Genomic DNA, 24,736 nt, shown 5'->3' with positions numbered 1-24,736 from the left:
AAATAAAATGGACTACCCATTTTTTTAAGTGTGCCGAAAAAGGAGGGAGTATTAAGTTTATATTGTGTTTTTATTTTTATGTGGAAAACACAATGATCAAACCCTACTTGTAGCCTTGCATTCCTATTTTTCTTGGGTAGAAAAACAAGCTCATGCATTGGCTCCTACTCCCTCCTCCAACCAGTTTTTCCAAGAGGAAAAATAGAGTTTTTCCTCCATCATTCATTCACAACTTCAACTCATATTTTCTAGCGTAAGAAAATGATCTCTCTATAATTTGTGAAAACTTAGAGGAACAAAAATCTCACAAATCACTCCTCTCTTGACCGAAATATTCGAGAGAACAAATTAATATTTTTGTGTCATATTTTAAATTAAACTTATATTTTTACTAGTTCATAAATATATAAGTTATTAAGAGATTCCTTGGGTATATGCTTTTGGGAGATGTTCTAATTTAGACCTTTTGTTCATCCATTTTAAGGAAAGCTCAAGAACTAACAAGAAGGAGATCTTGTTGGTGCCCAAATGGCCGAAAATAAGATGGTGAGAAATAGATTTTTCCATCTCCTTTATTAAAGTTTGCATGCATAAGATCTAGCATTTATTTTATGACTAAATAATGTATTTCATATATGAATATGTAAATTAATCAGATTAATGAATCCTAACAAGCGGTATCAGAGAGCCTTAGGTTGTTTACATGCAAATCGGTTTATAGTTTTTCCGAGTTATAAGATTAACATACAAAATTAATTAATTTGGATTTATGAAGATAAACCTAAAAATATCTTTGCATGTTAAAAGTTTCTGGTCCTAAGTGATTTTTAGGAGATTTTGGTTTATTTATGGATTTTATTGTTCATTTTATATAATATTGGCATTAAAATGTGATTTTTATGATAAACATGTCATTTTTGGACGACAAATAACTAAACTTCGAATTTTTCAGTGATTTTTGGATATGTTTTCACATATATTATCTACTAATGGCCTGTAAAGTTTCATGATAAAATGAGTTGATTTACTAGAAATATGCATTTTTAAAATTAAAATCGTATTTAAATGGGTAAATAGGTTACTATGAGTTATTTTCCGAATCTAGTCATGGAAATTTAGTATGTTGTCACATGAAATTTTACAAGGTGTGTGTAAAATATTTGGCTATAATGAAGACTTTTTGCATGATTTAGGAATTTTTGATGAAAAATCACATAAATAGTGACTATAATTAGTAATAATGCTAAAACATACTTCATGACTAAAGGAAAAACATCACATGTTGCATTTTATCATATTTTTCAGATCTAAAAGTGAAAAGTTGATGAATATATTTTTTCTCATATTTTTTTATGGTCATAATTGTTAAAACCGATAAACCGCAACATTGTTTTTCTCGATAAATTTTCGAAAATTTTAACCTAAGTTTTGAACATTATGAGTGTCATGGTATTTTTCCAGAATGTTCATGAGTTTAAATTTCAAAATTTGAAATTATTTGAAATTTTTATGATTTAATTTGAGGTTTATAGCATAATTTTGTATTTTTGGGTCCATTTATGAACAATATTAAGAAATCAAGTTTAATTATTGTCAAATGTTAGTGGAGACAAATTTTAAGTCCTAAGATGGTTAGGGTAATTAACTTGTACATAAATATGAATTTATGTAATTATTGTGATTTTAATAAGTTAAATCACGCAAATCCGTAAAAATCGATTAATATACGATATTGGCTCTTAAAGGCGATTTAGCATAAAATTTAGCATGCTCATACATATTATAATGCTGCATTTTATTTATGATTGTCATATTTTAATTTTATGTAATTTTTGAATTATGTAATTTTACTTAGTATGGCCTTAGTTTTAATTGATATTACCCGAAATGTATGGGAATATCGATTCGGTTGTAATTATTGTGATCTCGTATCACCGTTTTGTAATTTAATAGATTTATTTTTATTTTAATTACAAATTTATAATAGGAAATTATGTAATTCATTTTGTAATTTATTTATTCCGGAGTACCTTGAAGACGGCGCCACTCGAGAAGGCGATCCATCAAAGACGGTGTTACCTTGAAATGCGTGCCAAGACCGAAGTTCAAGGGACCAAAGGAGTTGGTTTTCGAATTTGTAATAGTTTATTAGATTTACTATTTTAGGAAGGCCATACTAGGATTTTATTTATGCTTTGAATTTTATTTATATGTTGCATGCATCGCTAAATCGCCATAACTAAAACATGCATTACCATTTTAATCGAGTTAATCGACCGTGTCAATTACAATTATCGTAGTTCACCGCTTTAGTTCACTTAAAACGTGATAGATAATAAATTGACAAGACCTCTCGCTAAAATAAACAATTGAGACTTAGTCTTACCAAAAATTAGAAACCAGGAAAACCTATTTCGTGAGGGAGTGCGCTCGGCCTTACCGGGGTACAAACCTTGCTACGTAGAGGAAGTGGGTGATAAATGTCTACCCACCGAATTTATAAAGATAAGGGTTGTATTCCGCTTTACCGATGCCCAAGTTGATGTAAATTTTGATCATGGACACATTTATTCGAAATTTGGGTTGAACTCAACGAAAGTATTCTCGACGGTTGCCGGATGTGTTTCGGGCTAAAGATAAATATTAATGTAATTTTATCAACCAAGAGTTCTAAAAGTAGAATCGATTAAAGAGTTAATCCACCGATTTATATTGATGAGGGTTGTATTCGGCTTTACCGATGCCCAATCTAATATGAATTTGGATCTTGGAATCATTTATCATAGTTGGGTAGAGGTCACTATGTAAATGCTTTACTTGTTATATACAAGTATTAATAAAACGATAAATGTTAAGTTTTCCACTAGTCCGTTATCATATTGTTCTATTTCTTTACCACAATTCATATACGATATCATTTCGATTTTTTATTCAAATCTCCATTAAAACATCGTAACTAAAGGCAAAATTTAAATTTTCTTCTAAAAACCTCGTATTATCCATTGTGAGGATCTTGTGAAGAGTATAGATAAAAGTTATTAGTGATCAAAAGGGTTTTTGATTCTTGACTAACATATCTACTTACAATGAATTGTTTCTCATATGCTTAATTGAGTCAAGTACTTTGAAACGTTACATCATTTTGGTAACTAGATTTGTTGGAAATCAAAATTGACCAAAAAAACGCAACCAGTTCAATGAAAGTTTTAAGACTAAACAAACGAATGAAGAGCAGTCTTCATGAATTTCAATTTTGCTTCTCTTAGCAAAGACTCAATGAAATGATACAAGGTAATGTTAAAAGTAAAGTTATTGAGAATAACGATACTAAACCTATCAATCCCGACCAATAAAGTTTCCATTGTCTTAATTGTTGGACACCAGAAAGGAAACTACCCCAAATTATTGAAGAATCAGCAAGTTAGTTGTGGGACATTTAATGGGACATTCTTCTTTAAATGTTTATTTGATTAACATAAATTTTGCTAATGCTACTTCGTCAATATTAGAAACCAGTGGAGGTTTTCATCATTGTATTCGATATATAAGATGATTATAATATGACAACTAGCATCAAATAATGTCGAGAGATAGAGTCATTGTGTAATCAATCTAGTTTAGGGTTTATAATTGTACTTAATTATGACTATTAAGTGCATAAACTCTAAATAAGAATATAAACTTGTTAAGATACAAAAGAGGTTTCACTTTTGTGACCCTATACACCATGATTGGATGTATGGCTAGCCCATTATCAAGGTAATTATATTCTAAACCAAACTAGAATGACATATCATGTAGATGATGCAAGACTCAAATTGGTAACCCAAGATTAAACCTTAAATTCTGGAATGATGAACGCAAAGAGTTATCGAGTACTCTTGGAACCATTTGATTGTTAATCATATGGTATATGCGTATCTTGTATTCAAAGCAAGATGTCTCGTGCCTTTTGGTTGAAAAGGAGATCGAGGTTGTAAATCATTGATCCAAAATAGGTTGATCATTTACTTTACCAACGATTTAAGTTGACACTAATGTGTTCACTTAATAAGGTAAATAAAGAAATCTTTGAAGAAGTTCAAAGAGTTCAAAGAATCACGATTTAGTCGTGACGGGATTATCAAAGTGAAGACTTTGATATAAGCCAAACGAAATGTGATATAGTATCACAAATTAATCCCTCTTAGCACGCATTATGGGATAATGTGTGGTTGAATAAAGAAATCAAACGCTATTCGATATGGTTTGGACTTCAATCAAGTTACTTTAAGTTACTTGATCCTTTTTGGGGATTTTATCATTTTGTCTAAATTATTTTTCCACTAAATCTAAAACGAATCATATGAGATATGAAATGGTAGGGTACCATGTTTGTAAGTTTTCGAAAGAAACAAATGCTCATTTTTCCTTACTATAATCACGAGTACAACGAGTTTGTGGCTCGTGAAGCTGTCTTTCTAGAATACAAGTTTATTTCTAGAAGACAGAGTGGGAGAAAATATTCAAGAGCCACAGAAGAATTGTGTCAAAAATTGTATCTCGCAAGAAACGTTTTTTCTTGGCGACATGACATTGTTTCTTCGAAACCTAGGTGGTTGAACTCATCACTTGCTGAAGATGATGAATTCGTGTTACTTTTAGATCCTAAGATGAAATCATCACTTGTTGAAGATGATGAATTCGTGTTACTTTTAGAAAGTAATGAGTTTGCAACTTACAAAGAAATTGTTTGATTCAAGTTACTTCTAGAAAGTAATGAACATATGACTTACATAAGAGTGTTTAAGTCACAACTCAATACAAGGCTTAGAGTCATGAAAATCCGAAATAAATTCCAAGTGGATTGTTAGATATCAAAGCTTTATTGGTGGCAAAGGGTTTTGCACTAGTTGAAATACTTAAGTCTATTTGGATCTTCTTAGGGATTGTGTTTCATTATGATGATATACATATAGCGAGTGAATCTAAAACCCACTTCTTCAATTAGAAGGAATGTATTCAATACATATCTTGAGTTTTGTAGATTCTTGCAATCCTAAGATAATGTGAAACTTAAGAGAGGGTCTTAAGTAGGACATAAATGAGTTGGAATCAATGTTTTCATCATGTTATAAAACTTTTCTCGATAAGTCGAGTAGTTGTGTTTATACACGGAGTTTAGTGAGAGTTACGAAAATTTTAATTAGTCTAATATATGGATGACATATTGATCATTGGGAATTATTTAAGACTTGGAGTAATATAGTACATCTTTAATATCTAGATTTATGTAGATAAATCCACATGATATTAATGTCAAATAAGGAGTCTTATGTTGATAAGATTCATGATTAGTTCAATCGAGTTGAACATATTTGATTGATTCCATTTGCTTCCGCTGCCGGATCAATTAAATAAGTAATGATGTATAACACTTCATATACTTTGAGTATGATGAATTGTTTCAAAATCGAATTTAAGTAATAGTTACCAAGTAGCCATATAGATTATTCTTAAGTGCTTGAGGAAGCATTAAGGATGAAAAGTTAAGTGTTTTTGATGCAATCAACTAATTTGTGTAAGGGTGTTACACGAATGACAATTGAGATTACGAAAGGTTTCAGACAAAACCATAATCAAAACACGTGAAGATGGTTAAGGAACCATTGTGGCTATGTTATTTAAGAAATAGATTTGCTAGAATCGTTCTAGGCAATAAAGAACAATAAGAGATATTTACAACGGAAATTGAGTACACTTGCAATCATGAGATGTGCAAGAAGGATGAGTCCCGCACACTGTGAAAACAGTGGGAGCTATTCTAAGGCTAGAGGGCCTATGTCTAGATTGGATCTAGACACGTACTCAGAAAGTTTTGTAATGCAAATGTATACATTACAAAGGAAAATGAGTATGTAGTAAGTTTCAGTAAGGTACAAGAAGTTGATAAAACCTACTAACCAAAGCCTTATCATAGGCTTAACATGATGAGTCATGTCATATGTCATTTCAATTGCATTGAGATGAACAACTACATATAAGATGAAAATAGATTATAAAAATATGAAGTAGTAATCAGGTATTGACTATTCATATGTGAGAATCACATTTTTCGTTTGAGTTTTTAAATCTAAAACCTCCTTTTATACCTTGTTACATCCAAACAGGTTGTAGAGACAATATTGAACCCCGTTAAAGTGAACCCGGATTAACATGGTATTTGCCCATAGTCACTTGTATGAGGTGACGTCTCGAAGTGACTAGAGTGTGATGCGATTGATGGTAAGTTCAAGTGCCATAGAGTCATGTGAGATGACTAGTCGATGACATAGGCAGACTGTTAGGAATTCTTTGTCGGGCCTTATGACCGCTTATAGAGTTCTGGGAAATTTATATAGCCTGGTCGTGGCGAGAGCTACTATAGTATTCTAATGAGTCGATTCTTTTGACTAAAGACTGTTCGCCTAAGGTGGCACAGTTTCAGATTAACTTTGATTTATGTTACTACGACCTTCGTAAATGGGGTCAAATGGGCATATTTGGGTTTTAATGGCTGTGGCTAGTCGAAGGGAATAGTGCGATAAGAATTGTCCACCCCCTTCTCAAGGTTAAAACAATATCTCAGGGCCACTCGAGGAGTAATGAACTGGAAATGCGTGGCCACGCTCGGAAGGTATCTATAGTAGATAACTCTGGTCAATCAGTTATTCTCCAGATCGAGGAAACCACTCTCGATATGATCACTTGCAAGTACGACCTAAAAGACACCTTGCATTGAGTGGGAGATAGTAATAGGACAAGAGAATTGGTGACGCACACTTGTCGAGGACAAGTGGAAGATTGTTGGAATATGTGTCCTCCGACAATAATGCGATCACAACTGTCGATCATGATGAACACATGTTTAAATCTCATTTTAAGAATACATGTGGGATGTAATATTTTACAGTCAACTGGTCCACACATATCGGTTGATCCCCTTAGGTCATACCTATAGGGAAATACTCTTAATTGATTATTTAATTAATCATATGCCGATACGAGTTAATTAAACTGCTTAAAATTGACGGATGATTTGTGAGTAAGATTAACGTGTCTTACTATAATTCGATTAAATTGGATACGGTCTAAGTAATCGAATTGTTTTATTACTTGGATAATATTATTGTTTACGAAACAATTAAAATTGAAATTGAATGAATGATTTAATATAAATACAAGACGTTGTAATTTATAATTTGATAAACCGTTTTGGTACAAGTAATTACGAATTACTAGTCGATTTTGTTATGACATATTTTATGAGTATGTTGATTTTTAATATGTTAAAAATACATTATAATTTCACATGTCAAGTGACATGTCACATTTGTCACAATTGACAAATAACAAAATAAAATGGACTACCCATTTTATTTAAGTGTGCCGAAAAAGGAGGGAGTATTAGGTTTATATTGTGTTTTTATTTTTAAGTGGAAATCACAATGATCAAACCCTACTTGTAGCCTTGCATGCCTATTTTTCTTGGGTAGAAAAACAAGCTCATGCATTGGCTCCTACTCTCTCCTCCAACCGGTTTTTCCAAGAGGAAAAATAGAGTTTTTCCTCTATCATTCATTCACAACTTCAACTCATATTTTCTAATGTAAGAAAAGGATTTCTCTCTATAATTTGTGAAAACTTAGAGAAACAAAAACCTCATAAATCACTCCTCTCTTGACCGAAATATTCAAGAGAACAAATTAATATTTTTGTGTCATATTTTAAATTAAACTTATATTTTTACTAGTTCATAAATATATAAGTTATTAAGAGATTCCTTGGGTATATGATTTTGGGAGAGGTTCTAATTTGGACCTTTTGTTCATCCATTTTAAGGAAATCTTAAGAACTAACAAGAAGGAGATCTTGTTGGTGCCCAAATGGCCGAAAATAAGATGGTGAGAAATAGATTTTTCCATCTCTTTTATTAAAGTTTGCATGCATAAGATCTAGCATTTAATTTATGACTAAATAATTATTTCATATATGAATATGTAAATTAATGAGATTAATGAATCCTAACAGCCTTATGATGGGTGATCTCCTGGGAAGGTTCCCGGGATGCGCATGAGTAAGGACAAAATGCGCAGGAAAGGACCTGTGTTGATCTGTGGGACATATACACAGCCTGGCGAGATACCGTGAGTGACCGCTCCCGGCCCTAAGTTTGGGCCGGGGTGTTACAACTCGCCTTTAATATTAATCAAATTACCGGATCTTGGAAAATCCGGAGTGAAAGCCTGGCGCCATATCAAGCCAGGATAGATCAAGTCGCTCAATTCTTCGACCAAGTTCTCTATTTGCATCTACCTCAAGAAGAAAATCAATTTACAGATGCTCTTGCGAAATTTGCATCCTTGATCAACATACCCAACAGGATGATAGAAATGCCACTGTGCATCGAGCGATAGTCTGAACCAGCTTATGTCCACTTTCTTACCGATGAAAACGAAAATGAAGAGGAGCCTTGGTACCAAGCTATTTTAAATTGCAAGCTCAATGGCGAATACCCACCAGATATGGACAAGAGGGGACAGCGAGCGGTACGTTTACTAGCATCTCAATATGTCCTAAATCAAGGGGAGTTATACAAGAGAATGCCAAAAGGTGTCATTTTGCTTTGCCTTGATCATTTAAAATCAAAGAAAGTTATGGAAGAAGTCTATGATAGAGAATGAGGTCCTCATATGAGTGGACCAATGATGACAAATAAAATCATGCGTCTAGGCTACTACTGGACGACGATGGAAATAGATTGCATCAACTACGTAAGACCATTGCCATAATTTCCAGATCTTTGGGAATGTGCAACATGTCCCACCATCTCTACTATACACGATGACATCTCCTTGGCCATTTTCTACTTGGGAATCGACATCATCGGGAAGATCACTCCAGCTGGAACGGTGGGTCATTGTTTCATTTTGGTGGCCATCGATTACTATACAAAATGGGTGGAAGCAACATCCTATAGCGCTCTAACGTCTAAGCATGTGGCTAAGTTCATACAAGCCAATATCATCTGTCGATATTGGTGACAACGGCTCCCATTTCAAAGCCAATATCATCTGTCGATATGGCTGACAACAGTTACTAGCCAAGTATAAAATTAAGCATTATCACTCTTCATCTTATCAACCTCAGACTAACGGTGCGGTAGAAGCAGCAAACAAAAATGTCGTCATGATCCTCAAGAAAATAATCGATAACTATCGTGACTGGCCTAACAAGATACCCTTTGTATTATGGGGATATCGAACCTCAGTCAAGACGCCCACTGGGGATACTCCTTTCTATTTAACATATGGTATGGAAGTCGTGCAACCAGTAGTGCTAGAGATCCCATCTCTGTGCATTCTACTCGAAAGCCAAATCCTGGAAGTAGAATGGAATAGGAATAGGTATGAAGAACTCATCCTCTTGGACGAACGAAGATTACGGGCCTTACATAATGTCCAGACATATCAAGCACGAATTAGAATAGCCTTCAATAGGAAAGTTAAACCCCGAAACATTATGGAGGGGGTTTGACGTGGGCGTGTCGTTGTACACCCAATCAAAACACATTTATAATACTCAACAAACAACTAGTTAGTGGTAAGTCGAGGTCGATCCATGGGACGGTGTGCTTTGGGTTCTAAGTATATCTATCTTAATTTATGATAGTGTCACAATTTGTTTGGGTTTGTAGTTGTGTCAAGGCTAATGCAAACAGTAAGGTAAAACAAGCAACAAAAGGAAAGATGTAAACAATTGATTAAAAATGCTAGGATATCATAGGTTCATAAGGGATTCATGGGAGTTGATCATACAAACATGTTTCCTTCTAGATGCAAGCAATTATTGTTGTGATGGATCGAGGTGGTTTATATCTTACAATCCTAGGAAGGTTTGGGTCCCGAAGCCGAATCGATTAGATTGTACAACACCTACAAGTCGACTTAATCCTCCGTATCCAACTATATGCATGGTCTAATGAGACTCGAGTTGGTTTATATCTTGCAAGTCTCATTGAAAAGATAATTGATGGTTGTAAATGCAAGGATTCATAGGCTTAGCATTTCATCAAACATAACATGTGCATAAAGTTGACATCAAATTGATTATGAAAGCATATTAGATTAAGCATGAATCATTCCCCATGTCTATTTCCCCTAATTACCCATTAATCCTAGCTAAGGAAACTACCCACTCATTATCATGTTGAACATGCTAGCAAGGTTGTCAATCATACCAACAAAGTAAAACATGATGAATAAATGAAGATGATTAACAATAATTAAAAAGGGATTAAGAGGATTATACCTACTAATGATTCCAATAATAAAGCAAAGAATAATAGAAGAATATGATGATTGATGGAAGGTTGTCAATCTCCCAATAAAGCCAATAATATTCTAATTACCCAATAATAAACTTGAATTACTCAATAATAAACTTGAACAATGATTAAGGAAAGATTAATGTATAATTTGTGGAAAGATTAAAGAGTAATCTATTCTAATCTACTCCTAATCTAATCTAAAGAAGGATTGAATTAACCTAATGAAAACTTGATTCTAATCTAATGAAAACTTGATGGTTTGATTATGACAAATGGGGTATATATAATAGAGCTTCATTAGGTTAAGTAAGGGTAAAATAGTAATTTAACAATGCTAATTGTTGGGTAGGGAATCGCCGGTCTCAAGAGAGACTCCGGTCTCCTTTTCGCCGGTCTTTGAAAAATATGCGCATCCTTCATAGGGCAAGAAGAGAACGTAAGAGCTGTAAGAGCTGTAAGAGAATCCGAGCGGATTGGTCTCGGGACGCTCGGATTCTGGGTTGTGTATTTATCTTTTCTTTCTGTCTGACAATCCGAGCGTCTTGAGGGGAAGACGAGCGGATTGGGTCTCAGGAATCCGAGCGTCTTGAGGGGAAGACGGGCGGATTGGGTCTCAGGAATCCGAGCGTCTTGAGGGGAAGATGGGCGGATTGGGTCCCAGGAATCCGAGCGTCTTGAGGGGAAGATGAGCGGATTGGGTCTCAGGAATCCGAGCGTCTTAAGTCTCGGGACGAGCGGATTGGCGGACAGCTTCTTTGTTTGACCTCGGATTATAAAACGGACATCATTTTCTCATCCGGACTCCTATTGGAGTGATTCAAAATCCTAGATCACTTGTTTTTTCGACGCCGTTCCATCTAGCATACGTTCAGGGCCAAAGGAGCAACCCTTGGTTTGGTGCTGAGCAATTTCTTCTTGTAATGCCTTCTCTCTCGTCATCCTTACTCTTAACCCTTTGATCCTTCTATATACACTTTATTCCTACATCCTTGGTCATCATTCTTGTCTCCTCTTCATACTAGTCCATACAATATCATCAAAAAGCTTCCAAATATGCACGAAAGACGGTAATTTCCGCCTTATTATCTCCTTTTCTACAAAACATACGAAATGCGCTAGAAAAGCAAATAGGAAGGTTTTGACGGATAAAATGGCCGTAGAATGTTATAATAGTATGCAAAATAGGCTCAATTAGGGGTCTAAATGTGTGCAAAAAATGTTCACATCAGGGGCCTAGTGTTTAAATCTGTCAGAGCACTTCTGCCAGTCGACCTAAAGGGAAAATTCAAGCCTAATTGGGCTAGGCCTTACCTTGTCAAATCTATACTCTCAGGGGGTGCAGTTAGACTTATAGACCTAGACGGTAATGAGTTTTGAAATCCAACTAATCTAGATCAACTTAAGCGATATTACCCTTAGAATAAGCTTAAAAAAAACGCGCCACGCGTGATCACCTCAAATACGTGTCACCTCGCTCTTGCGATTTGACGTTTTTATTTTATCCTCGTAATCATCGAATAACTTGATTGCATTTTTAAGAGTAATTAAAGCACCATGCTTATTCCCTACGTTCATTACAAGCCCTTGCTTCGATCATTTATTCCTTTGCATTTTCTATTTCGAACTACGTTCTGGGTTTGATTTCATTTTCAATGAATACGTAGGCAATCCTTCAGAGGATAAAGCCCGATTTATTTCTAATCCAGAAATATAAATAGAAGAAAATTTGCTTTGGCACTTGAAATTCGGAAGAATAAATAAAGGGAATTGATTTAAAGTTTCTAACTAAAATAGCCAGTTTATTCATTGATTATAATAATACGCCAAATAATACATGAAATAATAAATGCTGAAATAAATGCTAGGCTAGGATTCTAAAACCTCGCCGTTTATTACAAATAATAATCTAATCATAAATACTAATAAAGACTTAGGCTATTTCTACTCTTCTATTTTTCCCCTGCCTTTGTCATTTTTGTCATATTTCTTATCTCGACCTCGACGGGGGCGCTCTTGCGTTATCTGTGCCCTAATCACCAACGGTCTTTCTCGAGGCCTAGTCTTTCCATTCCAATCCACGAACATCTTCTTAACGGGAGCATTATGTGGCTTCTTCTTCGGGCGGCCGACTCGAAATCCTGCCTCTTCTTCCTCTTCGGTCAAGTATTTGTCGTTCTCTTTCCAACCTCGTGGATATTATAGTCAATTGGCTCATGTTTCCTTAGCTTCTCACACTCTTCTGAGGTGACAGCCGTCGTCCACTGCAACTAAGAATCTGATACCCACAACGAACCAACTGGGATAGGTATAAACCATATGTTTCTTTAGGCCTAGCGAAGCGCCTATTCGCGTCAAGACTCGGAGGTATGCGCCAATCTTGTCTGTGGTACGGTGTTAAGCTTCGGAATTTTCTATTTCAAGCCCACTTGCCTAATCAACCTCTCCGGGAATATGCTGACCATGAACTCCAAGTCGGGGACATGAATAGATTGAGCAGGTTCGAGGGATGACACTTCCGTCAATTCTCTATGATGCCACCAAGGCATGATCCATCTAATCAAGGGACATGCTTCGCTCTTTAGCTTGTTCTTCTAATAGTTGCACACTCGAGTAAAGTTCACCATGTATAGCCTTGTCCTCATCACAATCGATCGTGATCAATATCTAAGCACGTCAACTGGAGGCTCGATCGATCGCAGTCTCTCCTTCAGCCGAATCTACAAAAGGGACAAGCATGACCCATGGCCAAAGACAAAAAAAAATAAAAGACAAACCGAAAAAAAAAATCGCACAAAAGAAAAATGAAGAGAAGTCGGGTCAGTTTTACCTGTAAAATGATAGGACTCCCTAGATAGGGAAGCTCACGGTTCGCCTTTTGGTTATCCAACCTTAAGATGGTCTCTCCTAATACCAAGCAAGTTGGGCTCTTGCGCAGTTCTATTTGCTCGATAATACACAAGAATCGCGGGTCACCTCTCATTTCCGTGTTAACAGGGCCTTTTAAGACAAAGCAGTGAAGAAGGGAAAATCCAAAGGCTCTACGCCTCGTCACGTAGGAAATGGTAGGGCCTTCTCTATCTATGAAATGGTCTACAAAATCAAACATTCTTACACCCTTAGAGGTCATAAGTCGATCCACCTCAGCCTTGGTCAGTCCTAAGAAGTCCCTAAATTTATTTTTATATCCTTGGGAGCTTGACGGTAAGGCCGGAAGATTTTCTATATCCCACCCTCCAATTACTGCAAATTCCTCGGGAAAAGGACAAATTTCGCCTCCAGGAAAGGCAAAAACATGCAAATCGGGGTCCCAATATTCAAGAGAAGCATTAAGGAAAGGTCTTACTACTTTTACTTTCTAAAAGCTGATGATCAATCCATAAGCACTCATGTCATGCTTCTCCGCGTTCGGAAACTCGTTCGTCCATTCTTTGAGTCGAGTTTCAAAGGCATCCATTTCTTGCAAGTATTTTGTTTTTGAGAGATTGTATGTATTGTATGAGCCACAGACTATTAGAAGGGAGAATTTTGAGAATAGAAGCTAACCCAAGGCCGCTATTTATACTATTCGGCCTTTCCTAATTCTGCTCAGGAAGACATCAGCCCAAGAGACGATGTAGCAACTGCTGTGCCCCTTAGAAATGTCGCACCTTTTGTTGCGCCTCTTCCCCAGCTCTATTTTCTGCTAATTTCCGCGAAGGATCTTTCCTATTCCCGGTTTTGTTAAAATTTCATATTTCTATAGGAATTTATTTGATGAATTCGGAAATTTTGTTTCCTTATCAAATTTCTACTCCTGCTTCGCTGCAGAATTCTATTCCAATGCGGGTTCGCTTTTCGGGACGATATCGTAATTTCACATTTCGCCAAACACACACAATTACTCATTTCATTTCATTTTTTTATTTGGGGAATCATTTCGCCCCCTCTCGCTACATTTTTTTATTTTACCTTTTTTACATTTACACATTTCATTTATTTTTTCTTTTTTTAGGAGGAAGCACTCATGTCATCCTCGCGCATCGAGTCGTTTTTTGCTCACCACGGGGCACTTTCTAGTTTTTTTTTTCTACATTTTCGACTTGGTCAAGTTGCATTTTATGCTATTTAGGCCAATTTTACTTTGCTACGTGTTTTGCTTGCGATTTCTACATGAATTTCGGCGGCATGCCTGCGTAAACCGTTGATTTGCCAAATCTGTTTCCGAGCTAACCTGCAGGTATGATAGATTGTACACCCAACAGCAGCAAAAGGCTCGCATGCCTTCGTATATATAGAGCAAAATGTAAATATATACACAAAAATTAGAGCTTTTGCCCGAAAACAAAGTAAGATTGTACAAGGTACAAGCCTAGCTACGACGATCAGCTAGACGACCCCTCAGCTCTGCCACCATCGCCTCAAAATGGCGATGTCAGCATCCCCAACCTCAAGCTTCCCGACAAGCGGGTTGTCTCCTCTCGCGACAGCTCCAACTCACGCTCCCTCTAAAAGGAAGAAAATTGGTAAATGACAAAACATAGAAAGGGAAGTGCCCTGAAACTACCTCAAAACGCTCACGCATATCAAGAAAGAAAGAAGGGGAGGTTCATATCTGCCGTCCCGGGCCACGTGAAAGTGCCTCTGCAGCCGTCGCTCACAGCCGGTTGGCCATCCTCCACAGCTCCACGTGCCTCGATGGCGCCACCTACATTTTCATTATAAAACCAAGGTTATTATCGTGTTCTTAAACGTTCATCAAAAGAGACAAGACAGCCTAAACTGGGGCTCACCCTCATCACGACGTGCTGCTACTCGTCACGTCCAGCCTTTGTCACCGCCTCGCAAAAGGACGGAATCTCCATGGACACCGTCGTACCAGCTGTGCCCACGTACTCTTGTTTCTCCGGGAAAGCTAAGGGCTCGACGCCCGCTACATCGATCTCCTGCCAAATCAAATTTGTCATTTCTAAGCTACTTTCAAGAAATTTATCATTTCAATCAGGTAAACAAGAAGTATACTCACCACAATCGGCCAGTACGCCACTCTCCTCTACACGAACTCCGATTACTTGAGGTCGGGATTAAAGAGAGCGTCACCACTCGCTCCTGCATTGACCCGCCCTCTCAGCCTTCGAAGGCTTCCTAAACATCATCCGTGGTGGATTTTTGGGAACCATGAAGACGTCACGGAGACATTGTCGAGCCAACCGCCCGCCCAATTACCACACAAGCCCTATGGGCGTCGTAAGAAGCAGCCTGCTCGAACTCTTAAGCAGGAGACCGTCGACCACGAGTGCTGGAGCGCCAGAGTAGTCCTCCCAAGGTCTGGACACCCACTTAAATGATTACCAGAGATCATCCATATGATCGCTATCAATAAAAAAAAGCAAATAAAAGTGAAAGGCAAGGCATAGTACTTACACTGTCTAGCTGCAAAGCATTGACACCCCTCCTGCAGGTGCCGTAAGAAGACCGCTGGCTCTTTTGCCGGCACACGATCCAGTCTCTCGCCACAGGGTACTCTCTCGCCACGTCCACAACCCTATTAGGAGCAAAGCTGGGGAAGTACGAGTACACCCATGCCTAGAAAAAAAGAAGTTATTTAATTTCAAAATGATCTTTCATTTTCATATTTTATTTTAAAATGATCTTTCCTTTCATATTTATTTCTAAATGATCCTTCATTTATAAAATGATCTATCATTTTTACCATTTCTTATATAAAGGACGGTTCATACCTACAAAATTAGACCTGGACTGACAGTAGCAGGAGAACTCTCCTTCTCCATCGACTCGGGATGCACCATGGCCCTCATGTACGGAGTGAGGACCTCAAAGCTAGGAGTAACCCAGTCCAGGCGGCCTAGGCTACTCAAGTCAGCAAGAATGACAATAAGCATCGTCTACAACCTCTCCCCCTTGTCTCCGGAGTAAATCGAAGATAGAAACCACCAGAGGCACAAACGGGCTCGCTGCTCAGCCGTGCACGGTGGGGGAGACACCATGCCACCACATGCAGTTATCTACACTCTCGCCGAAACCTTAACATCAAAAAAATCTTTGACGTAAGAACTATAAACTAGGCCGAGTACCCTAACTGTGGCCCTAGCAAGGTTCCAGCCGATCAAGCCCCTGACCTCAGCCGAGTCCACTCTTATGGTCGTCGCATGCCACAATATCGGCTCTTCTCCACAAGGCTAGCCGGAGATTATGCTGTAGTCCTCCGAGGTGACCCCGATATCTCCAAAAGGCATATAAAAAGTCGAGTTCGTGTCCTAGAAGTGATCTAAGAATGCTCGAATCAGGCACAAGTTAGCCCGAATCTTCTTCCTCTTGATATCGGACAAGCCCCTCACCAAAGCTCTGAAAGCCCCAAGCTCGATGATTGCCTTCTCCTTCTCTGACAACTTCTCGAAAGCCTCCATCATGGTCGTATATTTGGAGAACGGCCTCATGTTGCAAGCCTCCTGCATTTTGAAAGGTTTGTTAGCTTCTAAACTAAATAAAGTAGACGAAATATAAAAGAATGGTGCAATACAAGGCCAATTTGAAAGCTTACCATACTCCTTGCCGTAAGATACGATAATTGGCTCTCCGCCCCTAAAATGAGATGTCGGCCATCGTATTTCTCAGCCCACACAGGCGCCGGCACAAGCTAACGCCCCTCCTCGTCATAGTGGCCCTCTTGGGCACCTCTTCCTCTTCCTACATCTCCTTTATGAATCCCATGTAAACCACGAGAGAAAAGTGAGGGTCAAAGTCCACGTCCATGGGGTCTTACCCCAAAGTAGAAGGTATACCCTCTGCAAAAGAAGCAAATAAAGACATTTAAAGGTCGTTTTAAGCCGTTTATGAAGTTACTGTTTCACTGTTCTCTGCCAATTCAACAAATATGATAAAGTCACGTTTGTTGGAGTATGTGTCCTCAACAATAGTGCAATCACATTATTGAAACTTATGATAAGAATACGTAAGGGATGATTCATTTATATATGTCAACTGATCAAGATTAATTAGTAATGATTGGCTGATTAGAGTTTGACATTACTGTCGTTTGACGGTGGTGATCAGTTGATCTCTTAAGGTTACACCTAAAGGACGATTCCCTCAATTGTAAAGTTAATCGATTGTATAATGATACAGATTGATTAAATCCTTGACTTGAACAAATTGATATATAAGAGAGAATATTATATCTTATTGTAATATGATTAAATGAGAAACAATTTAGTAATTAAAATGTTATATTACTAAAATTGATTAATGTTTGTGAAACATTTGAGTTAAGAGTAATTAGTTAATCATAATTGCAAAATATTGTAGATTATATTAACTTGACTTAATATGACCCATTTTATGTACATGTAATTGTGAATTACTTGTTAATTTGTTAAATGTAATTTTATTTGATATGTAATGATATTTAATTTGTTAAATATACATTAGTATGTCTAATGACCTGGTACATGTCATAACATATTACAAATGACAAATTACAAAAAGAAAATGGAGTCCATTTTAAGTATGGGAGCCGGTTTTAGGAGGTAGTTTTAGGGTTTATGTGGTTGATCATTTTATAAGTAAAAGCATAATCATCATACTAGACCTACACCTAAACCTAGCCTATTATTTGGGTAACACAAAAAGCTAAAAGGAAGAGCTTTATCCCTTCCCCATGACCATGAAACCGCACCCCCCCCTATTAGAAAATGAGTTCTCATTTTTCCTAATCTAATCGCATGCATATCTTCATCTTATATATTCTCTCTACACATAAAATTGTTTTATGCAAAAAATTTGTTCACAAATTCTAGTATTCACATAAGATTACTATGGTAGTAATATAACTAATATTAGAATTAATATTTAAGGTCACTACTGATATTATCTAGTTAATAATATTTGTAGTATTGAGGGATAGTCTTGGTGCAATTAAGAGGAGGATCTCTACTTTGGGGTCTTGTTAGAGGATAATCCTAATATTATGAGCTCAAGATCAAGTGTAGGAAGGAGTCCTACACTTGTGCCCATTTTCGTCTCACCAATGTAAGAAAAACCGTTTTCTCCTAACCTTGTTAATTTTGTTATGCATGCACTAGATCTAATGACTAAATCAAAGAGTAATTTAGATCATCAATTAGAAGTGTTTAATTAGAGGGTTCTAGAATCCTTTCAAGTGGTATCAGAGCATAGGTCGTGCATGCATAATCGGTTTGGTTTTTTCGAGTTAAATGTAACTTAATTAAAACTAAACGTTGTGATGTATAAGGACAAAGCCACGAATTTTTTTTGCATGTAATATATTCTGGACCTAAAATATATTTAGGTCATTTTGATGAATTATGGATAATTATTGCTTATTTTAATGATTTTTAGTGAAATAATTACATTTTAATGTGTAAAATGAACTTTACACTACTACAGATACAGCCTATAACAACGGGTAAAAACCGTTGTAAAATAAAAAAGCGGACGTTGTTAAAGCGGCCGTTGTAGAAGGTATTTACAACGGTTTGCTTATTTAGTGAAACCGTTGTTAAAAGTATTCACCACGGTTAAAAGCCGTTGTTGTTGGGTGTTCTCCGTTGTGGAAAGTGTCTCAAAATTTTGGAGGGAATAATATAACAACGGTTGTCCTATGTATAACCGTTGTTGTAACTTTCCCTCCAAAATTATGAAGTCTTTTCACAACGGGTTTATGTTACATACCCGTTGTTGAAATTATTAGTAACAACGGTTCTTTGTTTAATACCCGTTGTTGTAATTTTACCTCCAAAATTGTGAATACTTTTAACAACGGTTCTTCGATTAAAACCTGTTGTTGAATATTATGCGCGGGTATTTGTGAATGTCATTCACAACGGTGTTATTTTTATTAACCCGTTGTTAAAGGTATTCACAACGGTTTTTTTTAGTAACCGTTTTTATTACGAACTCCTAATGTTTTGAAAAATTTAATTTGTTTCATGCCATTCAAAACCTCGCATATATCAAGAAGACCAAAGATAAATCACAAATTTGGTTCATCAGAACTCAATACATTCAATTCAACCACAACAGCAGCTGCATCATATATATATATACTTACAAGGAGTTGAATTTACATGAACTAATCATTCCCTAACTTCAACAAAAATTTACTAATAAGTTGATCTAAACTCTGAGTATCATGCATTTCTAATATATTCTAAGACGTAGTTGCCCCACATGTCTCTTACCTCGTCTATATCTATATTTGAGTACTGCTCAATCTGTTCTGACGGGTTGATTGCATACTGCGGAAAAAACAAAGAGAAGACATTATGGTATATATAGCAGCAAGCAAGACAACATAGCAACATCATGGCATATATAGCAGCAAGCAAGACAACATTAGCTCTAATTTAAAAAAAAGTAATAAACACATTATTAAATTACTAACCTTTGGAGGAATAATGATATATCTTCGCCTAATAATCTCCAACATGAACCGACAAGCGTAGTATCCACATTGTATGCTATCCGGTCAAGCAGGCTATTATTACATAAAAACAAACAGACGAGAGAAGGCTTACATCATAATCTTGAACTTTAGGTATTGTATTAGTATTAAACACAGATTTTGCACTTAATATTATTGTATTTGAGCACGTACCCACATTATCGTAATAAAATCGGGGCCAACATCGAATCTTTCGTGGGTTGATCCTGCTCGTTTGCTCTTTTCTTCTCAAAGGCCCTTTTTTTTAAAAAAAAAAAGGCGTAAACTCATTTTGGTAGGGGCAAAAATGAGCTTTTTTCTATAAATAAAAATTGAAACTTAATGTTATTATAAATAAATCAGTATTATAAACTTACATATTAATCAAGCGCTTAAAAGTCTCGCTTGGTTGCGATGTAAAGAGTCCAACCGAAAACTTTTTTCTTTGTCGGCATGATGGTCACTAGCACCCAATGAGTCCTACATCAAGAGACATCATCATTATTAACAAGTACATATACTCCCTCCAAGTTTTATCAATCTTCCCCTTTCAATAAAATACTCCTCACATATATTAGAGAAAGGGGAAGATACATATCACTGGAGGGAGTATTAGTTATGAAAATGCAATTGTAGGGGAAACGTAATATTAATTTGTTTATTACCCTTTTTCATTATAAACGCCAAAAATCACTTCTTGTTTGTCGTCAATTCTTGAGCAATATAATCTACCCGTTTATCGAACGAGAAATCCAAAATAAATAAAGATAAAACATAGGGGCACAGGAATCCGTAGTGATCAGATGGAATTTTCTTCTCGGGGATCACTCTCAATTGCAATATCCTACATTATTACGGTATTAATTCCGGTATTTAAAACACTATCTACCTAGTAGTCAGAATATTAGACTATGAAATTATTTATTAAGAAACTTACTTCATCCAAACAAATATGTGTGATATATCAATCTGGTCTAGTCCACCCATACGGCTAGCGATCCCATGATATAGCGACTTGGCGCTCACTTAGAATATCCTCCTCGAGCGGAATAATTATCGATTGCTCGGAGGCTATGCGATGGCCAGCCTCCTCATACAGTCTCATCATCGTCTCCGTTCTTACTTTTTGCATGTAATCCTTCCCTTTATATATTGTGGAGTTTATACTCCTAACTTTCACTACGGAAAGAATGAGTCTTTGATGTGGTGCTACTACCACCAGCCTACACATGTAGTATAGATAATTAAAATAATAACAAATCCAAAGGTAATAACATATCCTAGTTGGAGTAATAAAAATAAAAGCGTACTTAATTAAATACATACCTCATCAAGTTGTTGTGAAGTCGAGGTCGTTGGCATGTCTGTGGACTTAGGCTTATCCGCCAAAGCCGCCTTTTTTGTTCCCTACAAAAAAAAATAACATATAAAAACATTCAACAATTAAAAATGTAACACATATATATATATATATAAAGGTGTTTCTTCTAACCCCAATCGCTTTCCGCTTCTCAAAGGAGATATCTTCGCCAAGAAGATGTGAGTATCAGAGCCATTGGATGAAACTTCCAAGCGCATCTCCCGAGAATGGTAATGTCGTCACGAATGGGACAGCGTGGAAGTTTTTCATGGCCTGGATTGACTGTAGTTATCTCTACTATTCTATGATTCGGCAAAAGTTTTTCGCCATGAACTACGCTTTCATTTGCAGGTTTGTTTTCTACGAGACCCCCGCCAACACGCACATGTGGCTTTTCGATTCTATTAGGGTCGGCAAGAATAACGGCCTCTTGTTTACGGCTTTGAGGAATATACACATACATACATTATTATTATATCTTTGCAAAAACGCTTCAAAGATTCAAAAGATTTTGCAAAAACGCTTTTCTCTCGGGCGATTTTTGCACAAACTTCAAAGATTCATATAAATTTAACTAATTAAACACTTCATGCATACCTTATTGAAAACAGGGAACCGACTTGAAGGGGATGTATCTTGTTTTCCATCACCGCCTTCTCATCAAGTTGCATCTCCTTTTCAGACCCATTATTTACCTAATAAAATTAACCAATTCAATGGCACCATGTCGAAGTTGGCGGTGAACACACCCCCGATCTTACCCAAAAAAAAAAAAAAAAAAAAAATAAGGAAGTATATTAGGTACACGATCGGCTTTAGTTGTTACAACTTCGAAGCATTATTAGGTACACGATCCTTCTTCCGAATCTCGTTGATCGATACTTCCTTCTCATGTATTGCCAAGGTAGTAGCGGCCTCTTCACCAATCTGTTGTACCTTATTATTACCCCCTTTAGAAATGACATCCTCCATCATCTTCACTTCTTCTTCGAAAGCTTACCTCCAAAGATTCACTTTAGTAGTACGGATGCCATTAATCAAGTCGCTTGCCAAGAATGTAATGTGTCAGCAATTTTTATCCCAACAATAACATGTGAATTGAACTTAAATGAAAATAATAGAATAAATGTTACATTGTCACCTTCTCGGACTTAGTCTTCCTTTTCTTCTTTATCTGGCAGTTTTCCCATAATATTTCGTTACTCCAACCCGTAACGGGACGCCCCTCAAACGACCTGGATGTTCGGTCGGCCGATCGCTCTAGCAAGAACGTCATTACGACCACCGGGAGTGAATTTCCTTCTTCTACCTCTTTCAATACGTTATCCTATAATATATTAAATAAACTTCAAATTATATTTGTGACTAAAATAATAAAGTTAGTAATGAACTCGTCTTAATAAAATAATGCTTACTATGTTGGCCAAAACTTCCTCATCGTATTTGTCATGCGACGACCAGGATCCTTTAGGCGTGTGCCCATGTTTATAAGTTACATGCCGATCCACCTCTTTCACTCCCTTTGCCACCTACACATTAACATGGTAACATTTATACACGTAAATGTGTATCAATGCAAGTCCAAGTGTGATTAAAAAAATAAAGTCTCACAGGGCAATAATGCATGCTACTTACGAGGTCCTCTTCTATCTTTCAGAATCCGCCTCGAGAACCATAGAATTTCCCCTTCTTGCATGAAATGTTAGCACGATTTCTTGTGCTAACGGACTTCAAATAATTATATAAAAGCGCAAGTTGATGAGATAATAAAAAGATTATATAAAGGACTCATTAATTAAAAAATGATAGGTAAATCGTTAAAAGGCGAGGATATTTAACTCAAACTTCTCGGTAGTTCTCATCTTTTTGAAAAGATCCCATTCTTCCCCGCTTGATGGTGGGACACTTGTTTTCCGGTGGGCTCTTACGCATCTCCCCGTTGCCTTGTCCACATACAACCAATCCCTAGCAACGGCACACTTCCACCGCTGTGGACCTCCGCTGCCTTATGCATTAAATACTCATCATGGCTTATATCGGGTATAATAAAGCCTTCCTTTATACGAGCCAAGTATAACTCCGCCAATTTTGGATTCAAAGTTCTAACATCATCTAAATGGATAGGCACAAAACTGTCTTGTGCAAGCACCAATCCAACTCGGAGAAAAGACCCGCATTTGGACCAAAAGAGGGAAACCCTTCTCACTCCATGTTATTTCGAACGGTACATTTTAGCGGCTATAGTCCGCAAGGACTCTCTTGCACTTCGTAGCACCCCTCTCACCAGGCTTATTATCACCAGGCTCATTATTCTTTTGACTTCTTTTACGTTTTTCACCCATGATAATCCTAAAACCCAAATATGAATGATATAGGAAATGAACAACTTAACAACGTACATGCAGAGTATTATCTAAAACCCTAAACCCTAATAGGAATGAAAATTTAAAACAACAGATTGAGCTTCTAAAATCCTAAACCCTGATAAGAGGAGTAAAGTAGATGATGCGGGATGATAAAGATAACAAAGAAAACGAAAAACAAACAGATGCACGAAAAAAGAAACAAGATGATCATCTTAAAACCCTAATGACGAAACACAAAATTAAAGTGAACATACCTGTTGATGATGATGATAAAGAGAACGAGCAGAAGGCAACGGAATCTGGCTTGGAAATCAAGGCGACGGCGGCGAGAAATGTAAAAAGCGAGGAAGAGAGAAGAATTAACACAGGATACCAACGGTTGGAGTAATAATGTTGTGTGTGTTTTTGTGTATGGCATGCTGGATGGGTTTCTATATTAGTTTTTTATTAAGACAACCTATTGACAACGGGTGCTCAAAACAAAACCGTTGTTGTATGTTATAACAACGGGTCAATAAACGTTAACCGTTGTCAAAATTTTATTACAACGGGTAAACTATACCCGTTGTAATATATGTTCACCAAATTTGCGCCAAAATGAAATATGTCAAAAAATATAATTGACAACGGGTAGAAGTACTACACCCGTTGTTGAAAGTATTAACAACGGGTAATTTAAATATAACCGTTGTTATTGTTGAACCTCTTTTTTTTTTTTAAATTACTGTAATTCCATTACGGTCCAAACTCAGAATAATACATACTGCAACATTATTCAGCAATTTCAACACCAGCATCCACATCTAATAATAAGATCAAGAAAATAAGACAACTTACACCAGCATGCATGCATACTGTACATGTCCTGATGAACTATCTCAGGATCGGGGACGTTTCTTGGATGTCATAGTTTCTTCGTTAACCCAAATACCTTCACCATGGTCATCACGCATATAGATGCTTTCAGTGTCCTCATGATCAGTGTCAACATCGTCGAAATAAGATACGGTGGTAGACTGATCCATTCCCTCAAAAACGACATCCCGATCATCATCATCATTATCGGATGGACTACTCCTTCTTTTCCTTATAGACAAGACAATGACCACTTCTTATCCATAGGATCGGTGACATAGAACACTTGTTTAGCTTGGGATGCCATTATGAAAGGATCATCCTTATTATTGCCAACCTTACCCGTTTGACCAACGTAAATCCCATCT

This window comes from Silene latifolia, chromosome 6 (assembly GCF_048544455.1).
Source record: "Silene latifolia isolate original U9 population chromosome 6, ASM4854445v1, whole genome shotgun sequence".
Classification (NCBI taxonomy): Eukaryota; Viridiplantae; Streptophyta; class Magnoliopsida; order Caryophyllales; family Caryophyllaceae; genus Silene; species Silene latifolia.
Note: the sequence above shows the minus strand (reverse complement) of the source record.